The sequence below is a fragment of the Microcaecilia unicolor genome, chromosome 1, assembly GCF_901765095.1.
Source record: "Microcaecilia unicolor chromosome 1, aMicUni1.1, whole genome shotgun sequence".
Taxonomy (NCBI): Eukaryota; Metazoa; Chordata; class Amphibia; order Gymnophiona; family Siphonopidae; genus Microcaecilia; species Microcaecilia unicolor.
The window spans coordinates 632,017,625-632,043,730 of NC_044031.1; the positions used below are offsets into that span (position 1 = coordinate 632,017,625).

Sequence of the window (26,106 nt, forward strand, 5' to 3'; positions counted from 1 at the left end):
CTGATTCTGCTGACGGGACATTCCAATCCACATCAGGCAAGTTAAAATCTCCCAACAATAGTGCCTCCTCCCCCTTCATACCAAGTTTATGAATATTTTCTATCAGATCCTTGTCCAGCTTCTCCATTTGTGCCAGAGGTCTGTAGATAACACCTGTGTGGATACAGGTTCCATCTTCTCTTTCCAGGATGATCCATACAGCCGCTTCCTTTCCCTAGGCTCCCCACATTTCAGCAGCTCTCATATTGTTTTTCACATACAGCAACATTCCCCCACCTCTTCAGCCCTCCCTAAAAAGATTATAGCATGGTATGGTTGCATCCCATTCATGGGAATCATTGAACCATGTCTCTGTAATAGCAACAATATCCAAGTCTTCCTCAAACATCAGCGCTTGCAAATCTTGAAGCTTTTTACTTAGACTATGAGCATTTGTGCTCATTGCTTTCCATGTGCTATGTGAGTTTGGAGGGTTTTCTATATTTACATGACCTTTGCCTCTGCCATCATGTTTTTTTTCTGGGGACGACTTTGAGTTTCCTTGTCTCCTTTTGTCACTCCCGCCCTCTAGTTTAAATGTCTAGAAACACACTGTCTGAATTTGTCCCCAAGGATCTTTTCCTGTCACAGAAAGATGTAGCCTATCAAAGTACAGCCTGTTATTTTGCCACATACTACCCCATCCTCCTATGTAACTAAAACCTTCCTCTGTTTTATGTAGTTTTCCCTCTCCCTTCTCACATGTAGGAATTACTTCAGAGAAAGCTGCAGTTTGAACCAAAGACTTAGTCTCTCCCCAAGCTTCTGGAACTGTGCTCTGAGCTTACTATTGTTGGCCAGGCCATTTGTCCCCAGATGTGCCAAACCTCACTCAGTCCATGAGTTAACTGTATAGCTCAAAACTGAAAGGGGAAAAATATGGACCGAGTCAGTTTTGGAAGGGTGCTTTTCAATTATATAGATCATTTTATTTTTGGAGGTTGGGGGGGGGGGGGGGCTGGAAGGAGTAGAACAAGCTGTATTTCAAGCCACTCAGGTTTTCAGTATATTCACAATCTTTCATGCCTATTATTGTGGATACCCTGAAAACAAACCTGGCTGGGAAGGTCTTGCTCTCTCTAGCTTACAACATGCATATAATTTTGAGACTTCAATTAAAAAAGAAAATACCAATATATATTTAATTAGTGTTTTCCTTGCTGTGTACTTCATTGACTGAAATCCACTCTGAAAGTTACTGTAGTGAAGGGATAAAATATAAATGCTTACAATAAACCATACCCCAGCCCTGGGAACAACTCTTCAAATAAGCAAATATCTACCTGCATAGCAGGTGTGCAGGAACAATTTCATTAAAAAAAACATTTCTGTGGCTAACGCAGGTATTCCCTTATGCTTTTTGTGTAATTATAGCAGTCAAATTCTGCTTACTACTAAAAAAAAAAATCAAGCTGTAGGCATCATCCTTGCTTTTTACTCCTTCCCCGGTGAAATGTCTACAGCAGTGAATCATGAACCAGCCCACCCCATTAATACTCCAGAGGTCAACACTGCTCAGATACACATACAACATACACCACTTTTAACATTTTTAATCCAAAAACTTAGCTTTTTTTTACACTTGTTTAAAAAATTGAAAAATACAAAAATGTCTGGGCAAAAAAAGAGGGAAGCAAGAATAAGACTGACAGAGGAAAGAGGAGAGATCATGGAGTAGGCAGGTTTATAACTTCAGCGTAAACTGTAAAGAGCTGCATTAATGGCCAATGTAATAAAACTCACCACTGTGTCAGCACACTTATACATTATAAATTGCAACCCCATTTAACACAATAGAGCTGGTGATACATAACTTACACTAAAATGTTTTATTACAGCCACCCATTTGTAATGCCCCGTTTGCAGTTAAATAATAATCCCCACAACTAGATAGCTGCTTCCTGTCAGACAGGTACCCGGAACCACAGGCCATAAAGCTGTTGACACGGGCAAGATTACCACTACATTCTATTTTCCTTTTAAGCACAGATGAGAGGCAGGAGATCCAGCAGGTTTCACAGGATCTTACCACTGCTAAACATGCCATCAACTAATAGTGAATAAACCTAAACCTTATTCTCATACAAGAGGCTTCTGAGCAATGCCCTGCAGCAATTCCAACTCAGCTCCCATCTGCTCCATTTAAAATCATTACACTATTTCTACTACTCAGCGTCAGTGTTCCATTTCATTGCTACTCTACAGTGACATTTGGAAGACAGAAAAACAGTTGAAATTAAACTAGTAGCAATTTTAAGCTGCTTGTTGATGAGCAGAGCAGCCACTCCTTCGTACACTGAGAGGCAAAATTACACGGCCTGTGGTTCCTGTCTTCAGGCTTCTGACCAGAACCGGGAATACTGCCCTCATTTGGGACCCATGCAGTCCACAATCCCGTTGCCTTTAATTCCATCAAAGAAGAAGAGGTTGTTGTGAGGTGGGTCTCTCTGTGATAAGGCCTGCAGAGGAAAAATTCAAGTGAGCCAAAAGAAGGGTAATATGGAGTATGGGGAGGATGTGGGGGACAAGGAAGACATTTCCAGGTCAACTTTTTTTTTAATTAAAACTGAACTAAATGATCAGACTGTCCCACTCTTTTTTCACTAGACAATTCTAAGATGGCGGGCAAGAGAGCAACATCTACCCTGCAAGCATTACAACAACCAAAAGTGTTAGTTTCCTTCCCTTGGATCTTACCACATCAGTCCAGATGAGCATGTTCAAAACTCTGCTGCCCGTCTCATTTTCCGCCAGGGTCGCTTTACTCATACTACCCCTCTCCTCAAGACCCTTCACTGGCTCCCTATCCGTTTTCGCATCCTGTTCAAACTTCTTCTACTAACCTATAAATGTATTCACTCTGCTGCTCCCCAGTATCTCTCCACACTCGTCCTTCCCTACACCCCTTCCCGTGCACTCCGCTCCATGGATAAATCCTTCTTATCTGTTCCCTTCTCCACTACTGCCAACTCCAGACTTCGCGCCTTCTGTCTCGCTGCACCCTACGCCTGGAATAAACTTCCTGAGCCCCTACGTCTTGCCCCATCCTTGGCCACCTTTAAATCTAGACTGAAAACCCACCTCTTTAACATTGCTTTTGACTCGTAACCACTTGTAACCACTCGCCTCCACCTACCCTCCTCTCTTCCTTCCCGTTCACATTAATTGATTTGATTACTTTATTTATTTTTTGTCTATTAGATTGTAAGCTCTTTGAGCAGGGACTGTCTTTCTTCTATGTTTGTACAGCGCTGCGTATGCCTTGTAGCACTATAGAAATGCTAAATAGTAGTAGTAGTAGTAGCATGTTATGTTCCTCTGCCAGCAGAGGGGAACAGAACAAAATTCAAGCTGATTATTCTCCTGTAAAGCTGAAGCTGCTAGAAATTCCGTCAGTATACTCATATCAAAGTCCAAACCCAGACTATCACCAATTAGGTCTTTCAGAGACACGAATACTGAATACACCTTGAGAGAAGTACAAATAAAAACAAACAGCAAAGCGTTCTTCCTTTCACTGGAAGGACTGAGCACAGAATCATGACCTTCCTGGGTGGGTTCTAGGCTAATGTGGTAAATCAAGGAAAGGAAATAACAGTTAAAGTTTAAAAATTCTCCTTCCTCACTGCCATTACCAGAGCAACCTAGCAGAAGCAGACTGAGTGGCAGGAAGTCAAGGTGACTCTAGAACACATATACCAAAGGCAGTCTTCCCTGGCATGAGCATCCAATCTATGGTGCTTGGAGAATGCAGAGAAGATCACACCACTGCCCCCTGCGGAAAATGAATACACCCCACCCCAGAGAAGGCCTCAACCCTAAATGAATGAGCACACACGCCCTCAATCTACGCTGAAGCAATACTTCTTTCCATCTAGAAATTCTGACTGTGGATGCTGCTTCCCCCTTTCTTTGCTAGTAAACAGCACAAAATCCATTACGTTTTTGAAAGGGATTAGTGACCTTAAGTATGCTATGCACATGAGAGTCAAGGGCTTCGTTGTTCCACCACATATTATTTCCTCCAAAAGGCTAAAAAGAAATGGTCTGGTTCAGATGAGAAACTACTGTAGGTCAGATGGTTACTTTCTCCTCAGAAATTTGCCAAGTTGAGCAGACAGCTGTCAAGAACACGGTTTTGAGTAGCAAATCCTCAGCAGAGGTTGACTGGAGTACTTGAAAAGAGGAAGAGAGAAAAACTCCAATAACTAGCTTGCGATCCCATGGCAGGATTATTGGTAGAAAATGAGGGACAGCATATTTGACCCCTCTGAGTAACAGTATCATCTCTGTGAGATGCCAGAGCATTTCCTTGAACTTCTCCCCTGTAAAAAAAATCAGTACAATTAGCTGTATTCAAGTATAGATTAATCCCCTGTCCAAAATCCCTGAAGAAAGGGCAGGATAGAGGGCATAGGAGTCTTCAGAGGACAGACTCCTGCAGACATCAAGCTTTCAAAGGTAATGTATGTTAGAATTTGCACAAATGAGACAGATGGTTTCTGGGCATTCAAATGGGATACCATCATCAATGCAGAGTATCCTCTCTTCTTCAGTCTAACCCTTTCAATAGCAGGACTGCAACAGAACAAAAACCAGTTACTCTAGGAGAACTAGAACCTAGTGAAGAAGGCCTCTGCTCTGAGAGACAGAGAGAGAATCTCCCACTTACCAAGGCTTTTCAAGTCAGCCTGGGGCAAATTAGAAGAACCAGGCACAACTTATCCACAGCTAACACTCTGCCCCCACTGGCACCATAGAGGAAAGATACAAAGAAGGATGTCAACTGGCCAAGGCTTGACTAACATATCTATACCCTTGGCTCCTAATTCCTTTCTTCTGCTGGAGGTCTACATCTTGGAATTTAGTAAGGTGGCAGTGAAATCCACCTGGGACTTGCCGTATTTACACATTATCCTGGCAAATGCTTCATCTAAAAACCTTCCATTCTTCCCAGTCTAGGGCACTTCCGCTCAAGAACTCTACCTGGACATAATCTATGCCCAATACAATCTTCCCAAGCCAAGAGAACAGCTGCCTCCTACATCAGATGAGGTATCCTAGTGCCTCTGTTTGTATAAGCTACAGCAGTACCCAATAGAATAGAGACCTTCTTTCCCTGAACTAAGGGCTGAAAATGACGAGAGACAGTTATATGGCCCTGTCTCCAGATAATTTGTCTCCAAGCTTGTTTTAGACAATGTGCTCCTCAAAAAAAAAACCAAAACAAAAAAAGATAGTAATGATCCACACGTTACAACAAGTTTCAAGTTTAATATAGGGGCATTCTATTCTGCCTATCAAACAGGCATCTGAGTGGCTTACAATCTAGAAAGAGAGAATAGGAAGTAGGAAAAGAATATACCAGGCTCGCAACAATATGGAAAAGGAGGATCTATAATATCAGCAAGAAAAGTAGGGAAGGGAAAACACAATAGGTAGCGCAGTATGCGGTGCACTAACGACATCTCAGCGATCAGCCATAGGCATCTACAAAGAGGAAGGATAATGGATCTCGCAAAAAGAGGGGGCAACGAATCGATTGTAATGCAAGGAACGCAGGGTCCTAGAGGAACAAAAAGGAGTCAGAAGGCAGGAGAGGACTCACCAGCAAAGCAGACTTTGTATACCTAGACTAGGAGTTTATAAGTGAGCCGATGAGAAAGTGGCAGCCAGTGGACATCTTTCAGAAGAGGAGCAATATGAACGTATTTCTTATGTCAAGTAAACAACTTGATGACTATGTTTAGAATAAGTTGTAGAAGTCTAAGCTCTTTCATTTTGATTCTCATGTACAGAGCACTACAGTAGTCAAGCTGGGAAATGACTAAAGAGTGAACTAAAATGTTCAATGCAGAAGAATAAAGAAAAGGGCGAATAGAACGAATCAGTCTAGGCTTGTAAAATGAGCGCTGTATCACTGAGGATATCAAGGAGAGGAGGGAGGCAAATGAAACAGTTATAAATAAGGACACCCAGGATTCTGATGTTACTGACTAGTGGAACAGGCACGGAGCCTAAGACAACAGGTGCAGCTAGTACTTTGTTAGCACAGGTAGTGAACAGAACTGCCCATGATTTATCAGGATTTGGGAATCTGGAGCCAAGATATAACTTTAGTAAGTTTTTGAGTAAGAGAACTCATCTGCAAGGGATGATCAATAGGGTCAACAATACTGAGAACCTGTATATCATCAGTATAAACAAACACAGTCTAAGGACTGAAGAAGTGTCAGTAATGGTGACAAGAAGATATCAAAAAGAGCAGGAGAGAGAATTGACCCTTGAGGTACACCAGCAACCAGAGAGAACGGCATGGAGGCAGAATCAGGGAGATGAACAGTGTAGGAACGATCTGAGAGGTAAGAAGTGAAACAGCCAAGAGCGGTACGCCTCTCAGAAGACTGCATTTGGTACCCAGTCAAAATAGCCCTGACAAAAAAAGCTCCCAACAGCCACTGTCAAAACAGCCTGCCCACAATATAGCCCCTGACAAATTACCCCCCCCCCCCCGACAAAACAGCCTAATCAGACTGCCCAGAATATGGCCTCTGACAAAGTAACCCGAACAGTACCAGACAGGGGGAGAACTTACCTTGTGGAACACTGCATTTTTTTTCCTAATAATCTTACCTTGCTAAACTGGTTAAGGTTGGCAAGACTACGAAAATGATGACAATATTGTTTTGTTTTGTTTTTCTTTAATTAGCATGTTGATGGAAGAATAGTTTCCTTAAACAGCAGAACAGATCATGAATACCAGTTGGTAAATATAGAATTTTGTTTATTTATATGCGCTTTATACAATGCAATGCTGGTAGGAGCCTTTATCAGTGAAGATTTCACTTGTAGTTTATCATCTTTTTTTGTGGTGTGTTATTTTTTTTTTAGGGGGCAATTTTGTCTAGGGCTATTTTGTTAGGGGCTGTTTAGACAAGGGCTGTTTTGTTACAAGGCTGTTTTGTCAGGGCTACTATGTCAGGGTGCCCAAAAACACAGAAACATAATTTTTTTAGGTATATTAGAAGCATGAAACCAGCAAAAGAATCAGTTGGACCACTAGATGACCGAAGGATAAAAGGGGCAATCAGGGAAGACAAGGCCATAGTGGAGAGATTTAATGAATTCTTTGCTTCAGTCTTCACCGAGGAAGATGTGGGACAGATACTGGTGCCAGAAATGGTATTCAATGCTGATGAGTCAGAGAAACTGAAACAAATCTCTGTAAACATGGAAGATGTAATGGAGCAATTTCACAAATTGAAGAGTAGCAAATTGCCTGGACCAGATGGTACACATACTAGAGTACTGATAGAATAGAAAAATGAACTTGCAGAGCTATTCTTAGCAAGATGCAATTCATCTTCAAAATCAAGCATGGTACTGGAAGACTAGAGGATGACCAGTGTAATACCAATTTTTAAAAAGGGTTCCAGAGGTAACCCAAGTGAGCCTGACGGAGTCGGGAAAATGTTAGAAACTATTATAAAGAACAAAATTACAGAGCATATACATAAGCATGGATTAATGAGACAAAGCTAACAGAGTTAGTCAGGGGGAATCTTGCCTCACCAATTTACTACATTTCTTTAAAGTGAATAAGCATGTGGATAAAGGTGAGCCGGTCAATATTGTGTATTTGGATTTTAAAAAGGCATTTGACAAAGTACCTCATGAAAGATTTTTGAGGAAATTAGAAAATCATGGGATGGGGAGGTATTGTGGATTAAAAACTGGTTAAAAGAGAGAAAACAGAGTAGGATTAAATGGTCCATATTCTCATTGGGAAAGGGTAGATAGTGGGGTTCCCCAGGGGTTTGTGCTGGGACCGCTGCTTTTTAACATTTATAAATGATCTACAGATGGGAATAACTAGTGAGATAATTAAATTTACTGATGACACAAAGTTATTCAAAGTTGTTAAATCACAAGAGGATTGAGAAAAATTGCAAGAGGACCTTAAAAGACTTGGAGACTGGGCATCCAAATGGCAAATGACTTAATGTAATGGGAAAAAGGAACCCAAACTATAGTTACGTGATGAAAGGTTTCACATTAGGCGTCGCCGCCCAGGAAAAGGATGTAGGTGTCATCCCTCTGAAGATGGTGTAGTAGAAGGGAATGGTCAATCATGTTGAAAACAGCGGTCAATAGAAAAGAGGTTAACAGATTTAGCTTGACTTAGGTGACAGATAATGCAGGTGGTGAGATGTGGCCAAAAGCCAATTTGATTGGAATGTACAGCATGAGTTTGGTCAATGAATTTGAGCAGTTGCTTACCGTGTGTTGATGGACCTGAAGCTCTATAGTTCCAGTGATCAACGATTAGCAAAATAATTCAGTGTATTTAAAAACTTTAGATTACACTGACTTTGGTCTGAACAACGTGCTAAGGCAACTTTCCTTTGAGGAAAATTGAACAAAACTGAAGACATCACTGACTGATGATTGTGAGATAAAGGAACTTGAACAGAATGATGTATTAGAGGAAGGCATAACAATCGAGCATAATCACTGAGAGAAAAGTAAAGAATATTACAGGAGACTAAAACAGATATTGAAGAGTGCATTAACATAACGGAATAAGATACAAGCCAGTAAACAGCTTGCAATTCCCTCACTCTCTTCCAGAGGAGGGTGGGCACAGGAAGAAGGAAAGAGACGTCGGTGAAGGCAGAAGCGATCGCCGATCAGCTGTTCCATCCCGTGCAGCGCCTTCACACACAGGTGAGAGGTGCTGCGCCGGCCATTAAGGCGGAGGGGGAGTCCAGTGGAGGGGGGGAGCGGTGGCGAAGCAGTGGTGGGAGGAGAAGAGAGAGACAGGAAGGGAGGGGGGCCCGTCACTGCAAAAGTTTGATTTTTATTTTCATACAGGGAGAAGCGGGGAACAGCGGCGACCTCGGGGGGGGGGGGGGGGGGCAAGGCCGTCCATACAGGACGCTCCTGAGTGCCTTGCCCCCTCCCGATCCTTTTTTGATTTTTGTTTAGATTTTATGCAGGGGAAAGTGTGTTTGTTTTTTTATCTCACTTTTGTTTTTAAACATGCCAGCTTGCGTTTTTATGGAGCGGGGGAAGCGGGGAGATGACAGCTCTGGCCTTTACGACTGCTCTGACCATACATTAAATTTGTTGCGGTAAATGACTCAGTGTAATTGTCGGTATTGTTAGTGCATCCCAAATTGTCCACATTACAATGGTAGTTACTCGTTTGTATTCCGTTTTCGTTAGCTGCTTGCTTCGTCGGAAAAAGGCCTTTAATGCATGCAACAGTTAGGAATTTCTTCGTTAAAAGGGTTGTTAGAGGGTCGTTAAGGTTTAGTGCATCTGGGCCTTGGTCTCAGTAATCCATGTCCTTGGATGTGCTCTGTAATTTTGTTTTTAATAGCCTCTACCATTTTCCCCGGCACCGACATCAGACTCACCGGTCTATAATTTCCCGGATCTCCCAGGAACCTTTTTTTAAAAATCGGCGTTACATTGGCCACCCTCCAATCTTCCGGTACCACGCTGGATTTTAAGGATAAATTGCATATCACTAACAGTAGCTCCGCAAGCTCATTTTTCAGTTCTATCAGTACTCTAGGATGAATACCATCCGGTCCAGGAGATTTGATACTCTTCAGTTTGCTGAACTGCCCCATTATGTCCTCCAGGTTTACTGTGAAGTCGGTAAGTTTCTCCGACTCATCCGCTTGAAATACCATTTCCGACACCGGTATCCCACCCTATGAATAAATCTTTAAATTCTACACATAAGGAGGCAGAACAGCAGTCAAGCCACCATGTGACTAAGAACGTGCATTGCCACATCTCCTCTGCATAGGACTCAGTGTCTGATTCAGACTCTCTCTCTTGCTGGCAAGTAAAAGGGGGCTTCCCTGCAATCTCAAACAGGTCTTCAGGATATCCGGGATGAGCTCCAGAGAATAGATATTTGAGCATATTGACAATGTTAGTGCAAATCTCGGGGAGCTGGGTGGCCGCGTGGAAGATTTGGAGACAAAGATGGAGGAACACGCAGATGATCTTGCCACCTCTCAGATGCGACCATCTCAACTGGATATCCATTATGAAGAACTCTTGTATAAAACTTGATCTTGAAAATAGAGGCTGCAGAAAGAATCTATGCTTCTGAGTGGTCCCAGAGGTTTGGCAAGAGCACATCATTCACTTGGGAGGCCTCAAGAGAATAGGCCCAGGGATATCACTGCTCATTCTGTGAAGTTTGCAGATAAAGAGCTCATCTTGACTAAGGCACACAATATAAGCAGCCCAGATTGCAGTGTACCAAGATTTATCCAGTTACATGCTGATGCAACAGCACAGTGAAACTGGCACGGGAGTTGCTGATTAAAATGAATTACCATTGGGCATTCCCATTTTCACTGTATTTAGCGATTGCAGATAAAATACATCATACCCATACTCTTGTTGATACCTGGAACATATTGCATGTGGCCGGTTTGACATCTACACTGCAGCCCCCAAGTACTGTGGTACCTGCAACTAAAGTGAAACTACAACGTTGGCAGCAGGTCCCCGGAGGACATAAACGGCAGTTCCATAGTAGCCAGCAGGATGTGGTGGCTTGAACTGAGTACCAGGACTCTGACAGTTTGACTTCTGTTTGCTCTGTTGCTGTTGAGGTTTTTTTATTACTCTTTAAAGAAGAGATTGAGATTTAGTGATCTGAGTGGAGAGGGATATTTTATTCGTTTTCATCAGCAATGTATGCATGAGGGAGGGGGGGTGTTTTCAGCATGGGGAGTCAGGACCTCCACTGCATTCTGTTGTTCCTTGGTCTTTATTGGCCTGGAACTGGAATATGTTGTGTGACTGGGGAGGAGAGATGGGGGGATGGCGGTGGGGGTGGAATTTTGAATATACTATTTGTATGAGGACTGGAGGGTGGCCAATGTGACGCCAATTTTTTTTAAAAGGGTTCCAGTGGTGATCCGAGTAATTACAGACCAGTAAGCCTGACTTCAGTGCCAGGCAAAATAGTGGAAATTATTATGAAGAATAAAATTATAGAACACATAGAAAAACATGGTTTAATGGGACAGAGTCAACATGGATCCTGCTATTGGAGGTCTTGCCTCAATCTGCTTCATTTCTTTGAAGGCGTGAATAAACATGGACAAAGGTGAGCCAGTTGATGTAGCATATTTAGATTTTCAGAAAGCTTTTGACAAAGTTCCTCATGAAAGACTCCTAAGAAAATTAAAGAGTCATGGCATAGGGGCAATGTTCTGTTGTGGATTAGGAATTGGTTATTGAACAGAAAACAGAAGGTAGGATTAAATGGCCATTTTCTCAGTGGAGGAGGGTGAAAAGTATTGCCTCAGGCATCTGTACTGGGACTGGTGCTATTTAACATATTTATAAATGACATGGAAATCGGAACAAGTGAGGTGATTAAATCTGCAAATGACAACAAATCTGCAGACGACACAAAACTATTCAAAGCTGCCAAAACGCATGCAGATTGTGAAGAATTGGAGGAAAACCTTAGGAAACTGGAAGACTGGGCATCCAAATGGCAGATGAAATTTAATGTAGACAAATGCAAAGTGATGAACATTGGGAAGAATAATCTGAATCATAGTTATCTAATGCTAGGATCCACTTTAGGAGTCAGCAATCAAGAAAAAGACCTAGGTGTCATTGTAGACAATACGCTGAAATCTTCTGCCGAGTGTGGGCAGCGGCCAAAAAAGCAAACAGGATGCTAAGAATTATTAGGAGAGGGATGCAAAATAATTGATTATCGTATTCAATTCTGGTCACCTTATCTCAAAAAAGATATAGTGGAATTAGAAAAGGTTCAAAGAAGAGCAACCAAAATGATAGAGGGGAAGGAACTGCTCCCGTATGAGGAAAGGCTAAAGAGGTTAGGGCTCTTCAGCTTGGAAAAGAGACGGCTCAGGGGAGATGTAACTGAGGTCTACAAAATCCTGAGTGGTGTGGAACAGGTGGAGGTGAATTGGTTTCTCTGTCATTCAAAAAATTCAAAGACCAGGGCATGCTCAATGAAATTACATGGAAATACATTTTAAAACAAATTGAAGGAAATCTTTTTTCACTCAAAGAATAGTTAAGCTCTGGAACTCGTTGCCGGAGGATGTGGTAATGGCGGTTAGCATTTCTGGGTTTTAAAAAAGGTATGGACAAATTCCCGGAGGAAAGTCCATAGTCTGCTGTTGAGACAGACATGGGATGCCACTGCTTGCCCTGGGACTGGTAGCATGGAATGTTGTTACTAATTGGGTTTCTGCCAGGGACTTGCAACCTGGATTGGCCACTGTTGGAAGCAGTATACTGGGCTAGATGGACCACTGATCTGAACCAGTATGGCTATTAGAACATAAGATCTCTCATGGTTTGGTGGTTTAGCTACATTGAAAATTAATGTTCTGCCACACCTGATATACTTATTTCAGGTGCTACCCCTTAAGCTATCAAGAATATTTTTTATCCGATCTTCAGAAATCGATTAGATTTATTTGGTACAAAAGGCCCCGCCTTCCTCGATCATTTCTTTACAAAGATAAGACGCTGAGGAGCCTTGTAGTCCCTAGCTTACTTTGGCACTACCGGGCTACTCAGGCCCTTGCTGCGGTTAAGTGGTTCCAGGATCATCCTCAAATTATGGTTCAGTTGAAAAAAAACCATGAAGCCATCTTCTGTGGCTCCCTTGTAAACAAAGGAATTTAGGCTTGGGTGCTTGCCCCATAGTTGACACTACTTTTTCTTATTGGGATTCTCTCTTTTCCAAATTTGTGTCCCCCTTATTGCACCATTCCCCGATTACGGGCAATCCTTTGTTTCTTCCAAAGGTGGGAGTGGCCTGCCTATCCCTAGGGACAACTTTTTGAAGAGGATACTTTGATCCCTTTCCCTAGCCTTCTGAAAGATTATCAGCTTTCCACACACCATAGTTACACTTCTTGTCCACACCCTCTATTAGAAGGTTTTGCAGGAGCCAGTCCTTTTTGGAGGACTCCCAAAAGGCAAGACTCTAGAGATACTGAAGGTCTTATTACATATCTTTAGAAATATCAGTGTAAAAATGCCAGACTTTATAACTTGCATAGAGTAAACTGGGAGAGGAAGCGCTATTCAAGAAGACAACTGGAAAAAGTTTTAACAAAAGTTTCTTTGGCTGTTTCAGTAAAGGAAAATGCTATAAAATGTTTTTATTTTATAGGTGGTACCTTACTCCTGCCCGACTTTGCCATATGTTTCCAGGGGCTTCTCCATATTGTTTGAGGGGCTGTGATGCTATTGGTACTATTTGGTGGACTTGTGTAAAAGCACAGGCGTATTGGAGATCTGTCCAAGGCACACCTGCACCCAATACAGCAAGGATAGCTTTGGCTGAAAATGGGAAGCAAAGTTCTGTTCCTTCATTGGTAAAATAGATTACTAAGCTGGGGTACTTTTGTGATATGAAACGTTTGCTAGCCCTTAAGCACCATACTCTTCCCAAGTGGGAAAAGACTTGGTAACCATTCCTATTGAATTGCCCATCTTAACTGCTTATATTGAGGGGGAAGGGGAGATTTTTCTCTTGATGTCTCTCTCATCACTGGCTGTTAGTGCTCGTAGGGGAATGGAGGATTATATAGGAGAGGAAGGGGGTGTTATTTGTTACTGTAAATAATTAGAAGTTACTGTATGCTTTTTCTCATTATTCAACCAAATTTATTTGTATTCCCAACCTCATCTCATTTGACTTTTTGGTTCTCTCAGCACTTGTGTGTCTTTATTACATTGGACTACTTCACTATGGCCTTGTTTGTTGATTTATTTGGTGCTTAATAAAAATGTCTATAAAACAAGTAAAAAGAAATAGATTATACCTATAGAGCTATCGTCATAGCCCTTCAGGCTTACTTAAAAGCATCATCAGAACCAAATATGCAAAAGGTGTTGAAATAGGAATGTAAACACCCAGAATTTGTCTTCATCATTAAACTTGAACAAACATTGCGGCGAGTAGAAGGAATGAGTAAGAGTCGACCAGTATAAAGAAGCAACAGAATTTGCAGGAGAAAAAAACCTTCAAAAAATTAGATCAGCAAATGAGGAAAAATAAGTGGCAAATGCAGTACAATGGGAAATAATGTATTGCTCCAGGAATCATTTGTTGATCAAAACCAGACATATGAAACAGACCCATCTGCAAGATGGGGTAAAATAAATCAACCTTCTTCTCAAAGAACTGAGCCATGTTTTTTAGCATGGGATCCTTCCAGTCTGTAGTGATGTTTCCTGATACAACCATGGCCTTTGCAATTTCTTCAGAAATTCTCAATGATCACAACACCCATAAACAAAGGTAAGTAAGTGTCCTAGACAAAGAGCTTGTTTGAATAGTCAAAATTGCTAAAAAGCAGAAAAATAACATTAGGCAAAGATACTGCCCCACACTATTCTGGCAAAAGATGATCTCTGGAAATCTCACTTAGCAAGGCAAAACATTTGTGCAGAAATATGCAAACGCTTTGCTCCCACATAACCAATGCCCTGCCCTCAGATCTCCCCTATCCTAGATGCCTCCCATTGGGCTGAAAGAGACAGAAGCAATCCCATCACTCCTGCCCTGCTGACATTTAGCACTCCTTTGTGTAAGCATGGCATAGGAGGAGCCAAGGGCCAGGCAGTGTCATGGGTGATGAGAGCAACTGGGGTCTGCTGCTGCCTATTTCAGCCCCAAGGAGGCATTCAAGTTATGTGGGTGCTGTTGGCAACATGAAGGTTTTGAGGGGGTTTTCATCTTTCCCTCCGCATCATAGGGAGGGTGAAGGTGTCTAGAGTATGCCTTGTAAGCAGCAGTGACTTTATGGTACATTAAAAAAGAACAGATGAAGGATGGAGGAGGACTTTTACCTTTACAATTTCCTGTGCTAGCACACCCCCAACCACAGCACAAACAGGAGCCATTTCTGAAAAGCAGAAGCTATTAAAAAACAAAAAAAATAATAGATAAAGGAGAGAGAGAGAGAGAGAAAGAAAAAGAGAAAACATTTATTGTTAAGGAACATTATTCTGGAGAAAGTTCAGCTTCATTTTTCATAGTGTTATTTCAAACAATGACTTGTGGGCATGGGAAAGAACTCTGCTTTGGACCATTTAGTGGAAGATACTACACTCAGTCTAGACCTGGCCAAAAATCATTAAAGCAGCCCCAGTTCGTCTTCAAAACGCTAGTGTCCGCCTTGCACTGTTTTAATGTGTCTAGCTTATTCTGAAGTCATCTATTAAACAAATTATGGCCACACCCAATTCAAAAATCTTTTCCTTCTGTCCCACAGTTCATGTGTGTCCGTATTCGTTATCCAAAACCTGAACATAAAAACCACCATACTAGGTCAGAGCAAAGTTCCATCAAGCCCAGTATCCCATTTCACAAATTCCTGGTATACCCCCCGGGATAAGAAGTGGTCTTCTCCAAGTTTACTTTTCTGCTTATGGACTTTTCTTCCAGAAACCTTTTGTAATCTCTCCACCGAGAGATGAACTCAGACTTACTTTATTACCTTTTTTATGTAGTCATGTGCGCCGAGTTACCTCAGTCTGGAGTCCAACTCTTAGAAGAAAGGTGATACAAAAAGAAAATACTCCACCCTTTAAGATGGAATCGGGTGAAAATATGTATGTTTGTTGATTGGGTGATGAAATGCTTACAGAATCAAGAGATATTACAAATTTTTCATCACACAAAGGTAACGTTAAAATACTAATGTGACATTTATTGCACTTATAATTTAAAAGTATTTCTAATTAAAAAGTGTTAAAATTATTAAATATACAATAAATAGGGTTAAAACACTTTGGATCCAGTTTTAGTGTCTACAATTCTAATTATTTCCTTCTCTTTACACGTAATCAGTCAGCAACAACATTCAGGTAAGTATTGTATATGGAAAATATACAATACTAAAGAACTTTTAAATTTAAAGATCCAATAAATTACTTCTAAATAACTTTTTTTTCTCTTTCTTTCTCCTACAGAGTGTATAAAAGTTAAGTGTATTTATTAAACTCTCCTCAAAATATGTTCAAGAACCATTTCATTCCTCTAACCTTCTTTGTTAAGATTCAAGTTCTGTATGGATTTCAGGAAAAGTTTTTATTTTGGTGTTTAAATGTCCTAATGTCATTTAATTTACTTTTCTTGTTTACTTATTTGTTCTTCAGGCTCTCTTGCTATTCATTTTTCATCTGTCTTGGATGACTTGAAGTTGATCTTCACCCTAATATCCTAGCTGCAAATTAAAATAAAAGGAAAGAGACTTCCTCCCTTCAGTGTGTGTGCCTCCTGTTATGTGCCTGCCTGTCACAGGATACCTGTACTGAGCTTTCCTAATAAAACAAAATTCCCTTAAAACGGGAAAAAAATTTGTCTGAATGTCCTCACTAAAACTTTTATTTTACTTTCCCTCACTCCAACTACAGATCATTCTTTAGTTTCTTCCGTCTTCTTCTTCAGAATATCACACATTCACTCACTCTTTTTAAAACAATCACTATAAAGTAACAACAATTTCTTTAAATTCAAGACAAGACCCTTGGTTTGTCTTCACACCCAAATTAAACTAAAAAGGTCTTTATGCTTTAAATTTAATTTACAGAGAATCTCATTTAATATGGAGATATACCTTTCTGAATTTTTATTACCAGAAGAAAATTGTAAAGTCAAGAACAGGTTTTTTTTTTAATCACTTTCTGATCTGAAAATTCTTTAGTAATTAAGACAAAATTTATATATTATTGCCAGTGACAATTTCCTTTTGTCACAGATTAAAATTTACCTTTGAAATAACTTTTAGTTTGAACTGAAGCCAACAGAACTCCCCTCAGAGTTCAATTTTTCATTTAAATTCTCTGGAAAATATACATTTTTTTTCTCTCACACACTTCTGACAGCTTATATCTTTATTTTCAGGCAAAACTACTTCAAATTTTTATTCACTAATTCTTTTTCAAACCATAGAGAGTCAGACACTCTCTTCAGTGCTTCTGTCTTCTTCAAAACTGTCGCTCTCCCAAAAGCTGTTTCTGCACAGGTTCCCTTAGTGACTTGTGCAGTCAATCAGAGCACTGCTTACAATCACACAGCACTTCCTAACATTCCAACCTGTATTTTATATTAAAAATAAACCTTTAAACTCTCATTTTTGAATTCTAATAGCACAATTCAGGTCAGAGCCATGGCCTAACACTGACCATGTAAAAATCTGCATTAAACCCCCAAATACTCAAATTAGAACTTTATTAAAAACGGACCAATTTGCATAGAAACAGAGTCAAAATGAAGCCAAAGCAAACATCTACATGCTTCCCACACCTGAATTCTTTATATTAAAACTTTGCACACACTTCAATTTAGATTGCAGATATCAGTGCAGGTCTCTGTTAACCTCACTGTGCTTGCACAAATTTTCGCACCGTTTCAGGGTCACTGGAGTCGCCAGAGAGTCCACAAGAGTCCCCTCTCCTTCTCCTTGCAACCACTGGGCTTACTTTAATTAAAAGTGTGTCACTTGCATGTGCGTTCGCGCATTCATGATTGCGTATAATTTTTAAAATGCAGCCACAAATCAAGACCCTTCCCGGGTCACAACATGCTCCCCATCTTTATATAATTAAATAAAATTGGTGGTGCAGTGGTCCCAAGGCACTCTGATACCTCCGGAACCATCAGCACAATTTTTCAACCATGCTCAAGTCCGGGAAATCTCCCAATGGCCCAAACCAGACCACACCCCCAGGATGGCCTGAAACCTCATGTGTCATCTAGACAGGATCTTAGATAGTGCTGGGGAGGAGCCAGCTGTTTTGGCACATGTGGGTACCAGTGACATAGGAAAATGTGGGAGGCAGGATCTGGAAGCCAAACTTAGGCTCTTAGGTATAAAGCTGGTCCAGATCCTATAGGGTCACATTTTAAGAGATGCTCCCCGTTCCACGCACAGGACCCAAAAGGCAGGCAGTGCTCCGAAGTCTCAATGCGTGATTGAGAAGCTGGTGCAGGGATGAGAGATTCAGATTTGTTAGGAACTGGGCGACATTCTGGGAAAGGGGGAGACAGTTCCAAAGGGATGGGCTCCACCTTAACTGGGATGGAACCAGGCTGCTGGTGCTAACTTTTAAAAAGGAGATAGAGCAGCTTTTAAACTAGAATGGGGGGGAAAGCCAACAGTCGCCCAGGAGCGTATGGTTCGGTGTGGAATATCCTTGAAGGATACTATTGAAAGAGGACATCTAGGGAATCCTAGTACAGAGGTTTCAACAATGATTAAAGTAACCCAGGTGTGCTTGGAGAGGAGGAGTAGCCTAGTAGTTATTGCAGTGGACTCTGATCCTGGGGAATTGAGTTCAATTCCCACTGCAGCTCCTTGTGACTCTGGGCAAGTCACTTAACCCTCCATTGCCCATGAATTATGTAAACCGCTTTGAATGTAGTTGCAAAAACCTCAGAAAGGCAGTTTATCAAGTTCCATTTCCCTTAATGAGAGAGCAGGATAAAGGATGCACATTATCCCCTTCAACTTCTAAGCAGCTTGTAGATCAATGGAAAAAAAACACAATTTGAAGTGCCTGTATACAAATTCTAGAAGCCTAAAAAATAAGATGGGAGATTTAGAGTATATAGCACTAAATGATGAGGTAGATATAATAGGCATCTCAGAGACTTGGTGGAAAGAGGACAATGGGACACCCTGTTAACAGGGTACAAATTGTATCACAATGAAAGAGAGGATCAAATTGGAGGGGGGAGGGGTTGTACTATATGTTAAAGAGGGAATTGAATCAAATAAAATAAACATTCCACCTGACACAGATAGCAGTGTGGAATCATTATGGATAGAAATTCCATGTGTGAAGGGAAGGAGTATTCTTGTAGGCCTGTACTACCATCCGCCGGGACAGAACGAATAGACGGATGAAGAACTATTTACAGAGATTAGGAAAGCTGGCAACTTGGGCAATGCTATAATAATGAGTGATTTGCAATGACCCCAATATTGACTGGATAAATATTACATCAGGAAGTGCCAGGGAGATAAAATGTCTGGATGTAATAAACAACTGCTTCTTGGAGCTGCAGGTCCAGAAATCGATGAGAGAGGGAGCCATTTTGGATCTGGTCCTTGGTGGCATGAATTCATAATGCGAGAGGTGGCAGTGTTCGGTCCCCTGGGAAACAGTGATGATATCATCAAGTCTGAGCTACTATCTGGGATGAACCCGCAAAAGAAATCTACTGTAGCTGAATTTAATTTTCAAAAGGGCAACTATAATAAAATGAAGAAAATGGCTAAAAAGAAACTAAAAGGATTGGCTGCAAAGGTTAGGACACTAAATCAGGCGTGGACGTTATTCAAAATACCATCTTGGAAGCCCAGTCTAGATGCATCCCAGGGACGACTTCCCTATGAGGAAAGGCTAAAGCGGCTAGGGCTCTTCAGCTTGGGGAAAAGGCGGCTGAGTGGAGATATGATAGAGGTCTATAAAATAATGAGTGGAGTTGAACGGGTAATGGGTAAATGTGAAGCGTCTGTTTACACTTTCCAAAAATACTAGGACTAGGGGACATGTGATGAAGCTACAATGTAGTAAAGTTAAAACAAATTGGAGAAAATGTTTCTTCACTCAACGTGTAATTAAGCTCTAGAATTTATTGCCAGAGAACGTGGTAAAGGCGGTTAGCTTAGCAGAGTTTAAAAAAGGTTTGGACGGCTTCCTAAAGGAAAAGTCCATAGACCATTATTAAATGGCCTTGGGGAAAATCCACTATTTCTGAGATAAGCAGTATAGAATGTTCTGAACTTTTTGGGATCTTGCCAGGTATTTGTGACCTGGATTGGCCACTGTTGGAAACAGGATGCTGGGCTTGATGGGCCTTTGGTCTTCCCAGTATGGCAATACTTATGTACTTATATTTGCAAAGGTGGAAAGAAGAGAAAAAAAAAAAGTCAGCCAGCATGGTTAAAAGGTGAAGTAAAAGAGGCCATTAGAGCCAAAAGAACAGAAAAAGGACCCAAACGAAGAAAATAAGCAGCATAAGCACTGGCAAGTCAAATGCAAAGCATTAATAAAGAAGGCTAAAAGAGAATCTGAAGAGAAACTTGCTTGAAGATTGGAGGGTGGCCAATGTGATGCTGATTTTTAAACAGGGTTCTAGGGGTGATCCAGGAAATTATAGACTGGTAAGTCTGATGTTGGTGCTGGGCAAAATGGTGGAAACTATTATAAAGAATAAAATTATAGAACACGTAGATAAACATGGTTTAATGGGACAGTCAGCATGGGTTCTGACAAGGGAAGTCTTGCCTCATGAATTTGCTTCATTTCTTTGAAGGCATGAATAAACATGTGGATACGGGTGAGCCAGTTGATGTAGTGTATCTAGGTTTTCAGAAAGCTTTTGATAAAGTTCCTCATGAGAGACTCCTGAGAAAATTAAAGATCCATGGAATAGGAGGAAAGGTTCTGTTGTGGATTAGAAATTGGATATTGGACAGAAAACAGAGGGTAGAGTTAAATGGTCATTTATCTCAATAGAGTAGAGTGAACAGTGGAGTGCTGCAGGAATCTGTACTGGGACCGGTTCTATTTAACATATTTATAAACGATATGGAAATTCGGAAAGACGAGTGAGGTGATTAAATTTGCAGCCAATACAAAACTATTCAAGGTTGTTAAAACACATGTGGACTGTGAAATATTGCATTAAGACCGTAGGAAATTGGAAGGCAGGGGAGCGTGGAGAATCGCTGGGTATGGGTGGCTGGAGGGGGGGGGGGCGGGGAGAGAAGAGAATCGCTGGGTATGGGTGGCTGGAGGGGGGGGGGCAGGGGAGAGAAGAGAATCGCTGGGTATGGGTGGCTGGAGGGGGGGGGGCAGGGGGAGAGAAGAGAATCGCTGGGTATGGGTGGCTGGAGGGGGGCAGGGGAGCGAAGAGAAATCGCTGGGTATGGGTGGCTGGAGGGGGCAAGGGAGCGAAGAGAAATCGCTGGGTATGGGTGGCAGGGGAGCGAAGAGAATCACTGGGTATGGGTGGCTGGAGGGAGGGCAGGGGAGCGAAGAGAAATCGCTGGGTATGGGTGGCAGGGGAGCAAAGAGAATCGCTGGGTATGGGTGGCTGGAGGGGGGCAGGGGAGCGAAGAGAAATCGCTGGGTATGGGTGGCTGGAGGGGGGGCAGGGGAGCGAAGAGAAATCGCTGGGTATGGGTGGCAGGGGAGCAAAGAGAATCGCTGGGTATGGGTGGCTGGAGGGGGGGCAGGGAAGCGAGGAGAATCGCTGGGTATGGGTGGCTGGAGGGGGGCAGGGTGAGCGAAGAGAAATCGCTGGGTATGGGTGGCTGGAGGTGGCATGGGAGCGAAGAGAATCGCTGGGTATGGTGGCTGGAGGGGGGCAGGGGAGCGAAGAGAATCGCTTGGTATGGGTGGCTGGAGGGGGGGCAGGGGAGCGAGGAGAATCGCTGGGTATGGGTGGCTGGAGGGGGGGCATGGGAGCGAAGAGAAATCGCTGGGTATGGGTGGCTGGGGAACGAAGAGAAATCGCTGCGTAGGGTGGCAGGGGACCGAAGTTTCCCTCCCTCCCTACTACTATTACTACTTACTACTATTTAGCATTTCTATAGCGCTACAAGGCATACGCAGCGCTGCACAAACATAGAAGAAAGACAGTCCTTGCTCAAAAAGCTTACAATCTAATAGACAAAAATAAGGTAAGCAAATCAAATCAATTAATGTGTACAGGAAGGAGGAGAGGAGAGTAGGTGGAGGCGAGTGGTTACAAGTGGTTACGAGTCAAAGCAATGTTAAAGAGGTGGGCTTTCAGTCTAGATTTAAAGGTGGCCAAGGATGGGGCAAGATGTAGGGGCTCAGGAAGTTTATTCCAGGCGTAGGGTGCAGTGAGGACAGACGGCGCAAGTCTGGAAGTTGGCAGTAGTGGAGAAGGGAACAGATAAGAAGATTTATCTATGGAGCGGAGTGCACGGGAAGGGTGTAGGGCAAGGACGAGTGTGGAGAGATACTGGGGAGCAGCAGAGTGGAGTACATTTGTAGAAGAAGTTTGAATAGGATGCGAAAACGGATAGGGAGCAGTGAAGCGACTTGAGGGAGAGAGGTAGTATGAGTAAAGTGACCCTGGCGGAAGACGATACGTGCAGCAGAGTTTTGAACCGATTGGAGAGGGGAGAGGTGGACTAAGTGGGAGGCCAGCAAGAAGCAGATTGCAGTAGTCTAAACGAGAGGTGACAAGGGTGCGGATGAGGGTTTTGGTAGAGTGCTCGGAAAGAAAGGGGGCGGATTTTACGGATGTTGTAAAGAAAGAAACGACAGGTCTTGGCGATCTGCTGGATATGAGCAGAGAAGGAGAGGAGAAGAGTCAAAGATGACCCCAAGGTTTCGAGCTGAGGAGACAGGGAGAATGAGAGAGCCATCAAAAGAAACAGAAAATGGGGGGAAGTGGGGAGGTGGGTTTGGGGGGAAAAATGAGAAGCTCGGTTTTGGTCATGTTTAATTTCAGGTGGCATTGAGATATCTAGACAGCAATGTCAGACAAGCACGCTGAAACTTTGGTTTGTATGCAAGGTGAGATATCAGGGGTAGAAAGGTAGATTTGGGAGTCATCAGCATAGAGATGGTAGGAAAAGCCATGAGATGAAATTAGTGAACCAAGGGAAGAAGTGTAGATAGAAAAGAGGAGGGGACCAAGAACAGAACCCTGAGGTACGCCGACAGGCAGAGGGATAGAAGTAGAAGAGGATCCACCAGAGTGAACACTGAAGGTGCGGAAGGAGAGGTAGGAAGAGAACCAGGAAAGGACAGAGCCCTGGAATCCAAGTGAGGACAGGGTATCGAGGAGTATGCTGTGATCGACAGTAGTCAAAAGCGGCGGAAAGATCAAGAAGAATGAGGATGGAATAGAGACCTCTGGATTTAGCCAGTAATAGGTCATTGGAGACTTTAGTAAGCACAGTTTCAGGTTGAGTGGAGAGGGTGAAAACCAGATTGTAGTGGGTCAAGAATAGCATGTGAGGAGAGAAAATCAAGGCAGCAGGTGATGAGCAGCACACAAGTAATTTGGAGAGAAAAGGGAGGAGGGAGATGGGTCGGTAATTAGAGGGACAAGTAGGGTCGAGTGAAGGCTTCTTAAGGAGAGGTGTGACAACAGCATGTTTAAAGGCAGTAGGGACAGTTGCAGTGGAAAGTGAGAGGTTGAGAATGTGACAGATAAAAGGAATAAGAGCAGATGAGATGGCATTAAGAAGGTGGGTGGGAATGGGATCAGAGGAACAGGTGGTACATTTTGAGGAAGAAAGGAGAAATGTAGTTTCCTCTATAGTAACTTCAGGAAAGGAGGAAAAGGAATGAGGGGAAGGAGAGAGAGGGGAACGGACTAGTGAAGAGAGAGGTGGCGAGGTAGAGAATTCAAGGTTTATCTTTTGAACCCTGTTGTGAAAGAATTCAGCAAGGGTCTGAGGAGATAATGAAGGGGGAATTGGGGGAGGGGGCACCTTGAGGAGAGAGTTCAATGAGGTGAAGAGAAGTCGAGGGTTAGAGCCAGGAGAGTTGGTCAGTTGGATATAATAATCCTGTTTGGCGCGTAAAAGAGCAGATTGGAAGGAGGTCAGCATGAACTTAAAGTGTAAGAAATCAGCAAGGGCCCGAGATTTCCACCAGAGGCATTCGGCGGAGCGGGTACAGAAATGTAGGTAGCAGATATTAGAAGTCAGCCAAGGTTGGGGTTTTGTACGCCTTATAGGGCGGGTCATCAAAGGTGCAAGAGTGTAATTTCTCCCACGTTCAGGCTGGCTCCCTCCCTTCCACGTTCAGGCTGGCTCCCTGGTCCCTCCAACGTTCAGGCTGGCTCCCTGGGTCCTCCCTGGGTCCCTCCAACGTTCAGGCTGGCTCCCTGGCTCCCTCCAACATTCAGCTGGCTGGCTCACTCCCTCCCACGTTCAGGCTGGTTCGCTTGCTTGCTTGCTCGCTCACTCGCTCCCTCCCACGTTCAGGCTGCCTCCCTCCCTCGCTCGCTCCCTCCCACGTTCAGGCTGCCTCCTCCCTCGCTCGCTCCCTCTCTGTTTCCGTGAAACGGTCCCAGTCGCCGTCAACCACGGAGTTTCCAAGGTGCAGGTCCCAACGGAACTAGAGTCTAAGCCGTGCGGATCGTACCTGGTTTTTCTATAAGATCGCGACGCTCTCTTTCTCTCTATGAAGCTCCGCCTCTGCCCCTGTGCCGTCTCTGGCATCAGTCGCTCGACTGTTTGTGCCCTGTCCCTTTCACCCCTCCTCCTCCGTCTGTGGCGTTGTACGTGAACGTCCGCCTGGGGGGGGGGCCCACACATGCGCAGAACAGCCTGAGCTACGGAGCCTAGCAGACCAAGGAGCCACGGTCTTAGCCAGCAAGACGAATGGAACACTGAAGGTGAGAATTATTATATAGGATGACTATGGAGACCCAAAATAAGGAGGAATTTCCTGCTATTTCGGCCTGCTGTTCTTCAGCCAGGCGCATTATTTTTTCCAAAATATCCGTGCAAATGTAGTTAAGTTGAAATCTGTAAACTACGTTTCTATGAGCCATCACAGTTATCTGCCTTCATCAGTGGCAAGAGTTTGGTTTCTAGTTCCCTGGATAGGACCGAGACTTAGTATCATATATTATGGATTGAAGATATCTATGCTACCTTCTAGCCTTTACTGTCGTCATGTTATTGATAATTTGTTTTACCCTGGTTTCTTGAGAGTTTCTACTTTATCTCCTTCCCGCAATGTTGTGGACTTGGGTTTATGTTTCCATTTTGAAATGATTCTTTATTTGTGATCAAGAGTAGTATTTTTTTTAGTTTTATATTTCCTGTATTTCTATGCAAGTGAGATTCCTTGTATGTTAATTTGAAAATTGCAACAAAAATAAAATTAAAAAAATAAAATTGCTGAAATGTTCAGAACCACCCTATTTGTGTGTGTGTGTCCCATTTCCCAAAAGCCCTTCACAAAAATCCAGTGCCATTGGGGTCTTGCTATCTTGTTTGTCCTTGGAGAAATGGGAATGAAACTGGGCTATTTAGATGGGCCTTCTGGTCCTTGACTGCATTCATTTATGTTTCTACAGCAATATTTTAATGCTGTATGCTTTATTTAGGACAAGAGAGTCAGATGTAGGACAAAACTAACAAGAAATCTGGGGTAGTGTGCAATGATTCCCAGATGAGCAGAAGTAAGGAAAGATAAAACACAGCTGTGTTCCTTCACTTCCATCACTGAATTAAACAATTCTAGTAAATTTAGGGGAAAAAAATGTACCTGGTAAAGTCATCAGGGATCAGATCGGGGCCAACACCCAAAGATTCCATAACACTGTTCCTGATGTGCAACAACACCTCGCTGTCCCCGCTATACGATGCTGGCAAGGGATCCCTTCCTTTCTCTGTCCGGAACTTCAGCAGCACTGTTAAACCAAGCCAAATTCAATTCATTATTTAAAAAACATGAAAATCTGCAATGGTGTCAAATCTTTCCTGTGCATTGCTGTGAGCTCTTGACATCAGCTGAAAAGCCTTTCATGAGATTGCAAAGCCCAACTCTTCAAAGTCAAGCCAATCCAGGGTCTGGGGGGGGGGGGGGGGGGGGGGGGGGGGGGGCACATATGTTCTCACACAAATTAGGTCTGCTCTGAGACAGGTTCAACTTTGTGTACTATGTGGAGGTGTGTGTATATCTCCCAACTTTGGTATGCGACTGCTCTTAGGATGGCTTGAAATTAGAGCAGTCAGCACGTCAGTGAGAGCTACCTAAGAGGGGGCTATCCTTGAGAAAGCCGCATGACGGCGAAACATGTGCCATGTCGGATTGAAAAACCCTCTACAGCTGACATCATTGATAAGCTAAGTACAGCTTTATATAAACATTAATTTGAAGTTAAAGTCTTAAAAATAAGAAAAAGGAAAAATGTATGCAATTCACGCAATTAAACAAAAAAAAGACAAAGACCAGTAACAATATGGGGTATGTTTAAGCGACATTGAAACCGCATAGGTC

At 42.7% G+C, this 26,106-nt stretch overlaps 1 long non-coding RNA gene across 1 annotated transcript; it reads right to left on the reverse strand.

Annotated features, from left to right (window-relative positions):
- Positions 1-1,589: 1,589 nt before the first annotated feature.
- Positions 1,590-25,512, reverse strand: LOC115481685. Its single transcript, XR_003943988.1, has 3 exons — positions 25,372-25,512; positions 14,935-15,004; positions 1,590-2,498 (listed from the first exon to the last, which is right to left on the reverse strand). It is a non-coding gene; the product is annotated as an uncharacterized LOC115481685 (long non-coding RNA).
- Between the last annotated feature and the right edge of the window lie 594 nt (positions 25,513-26,106).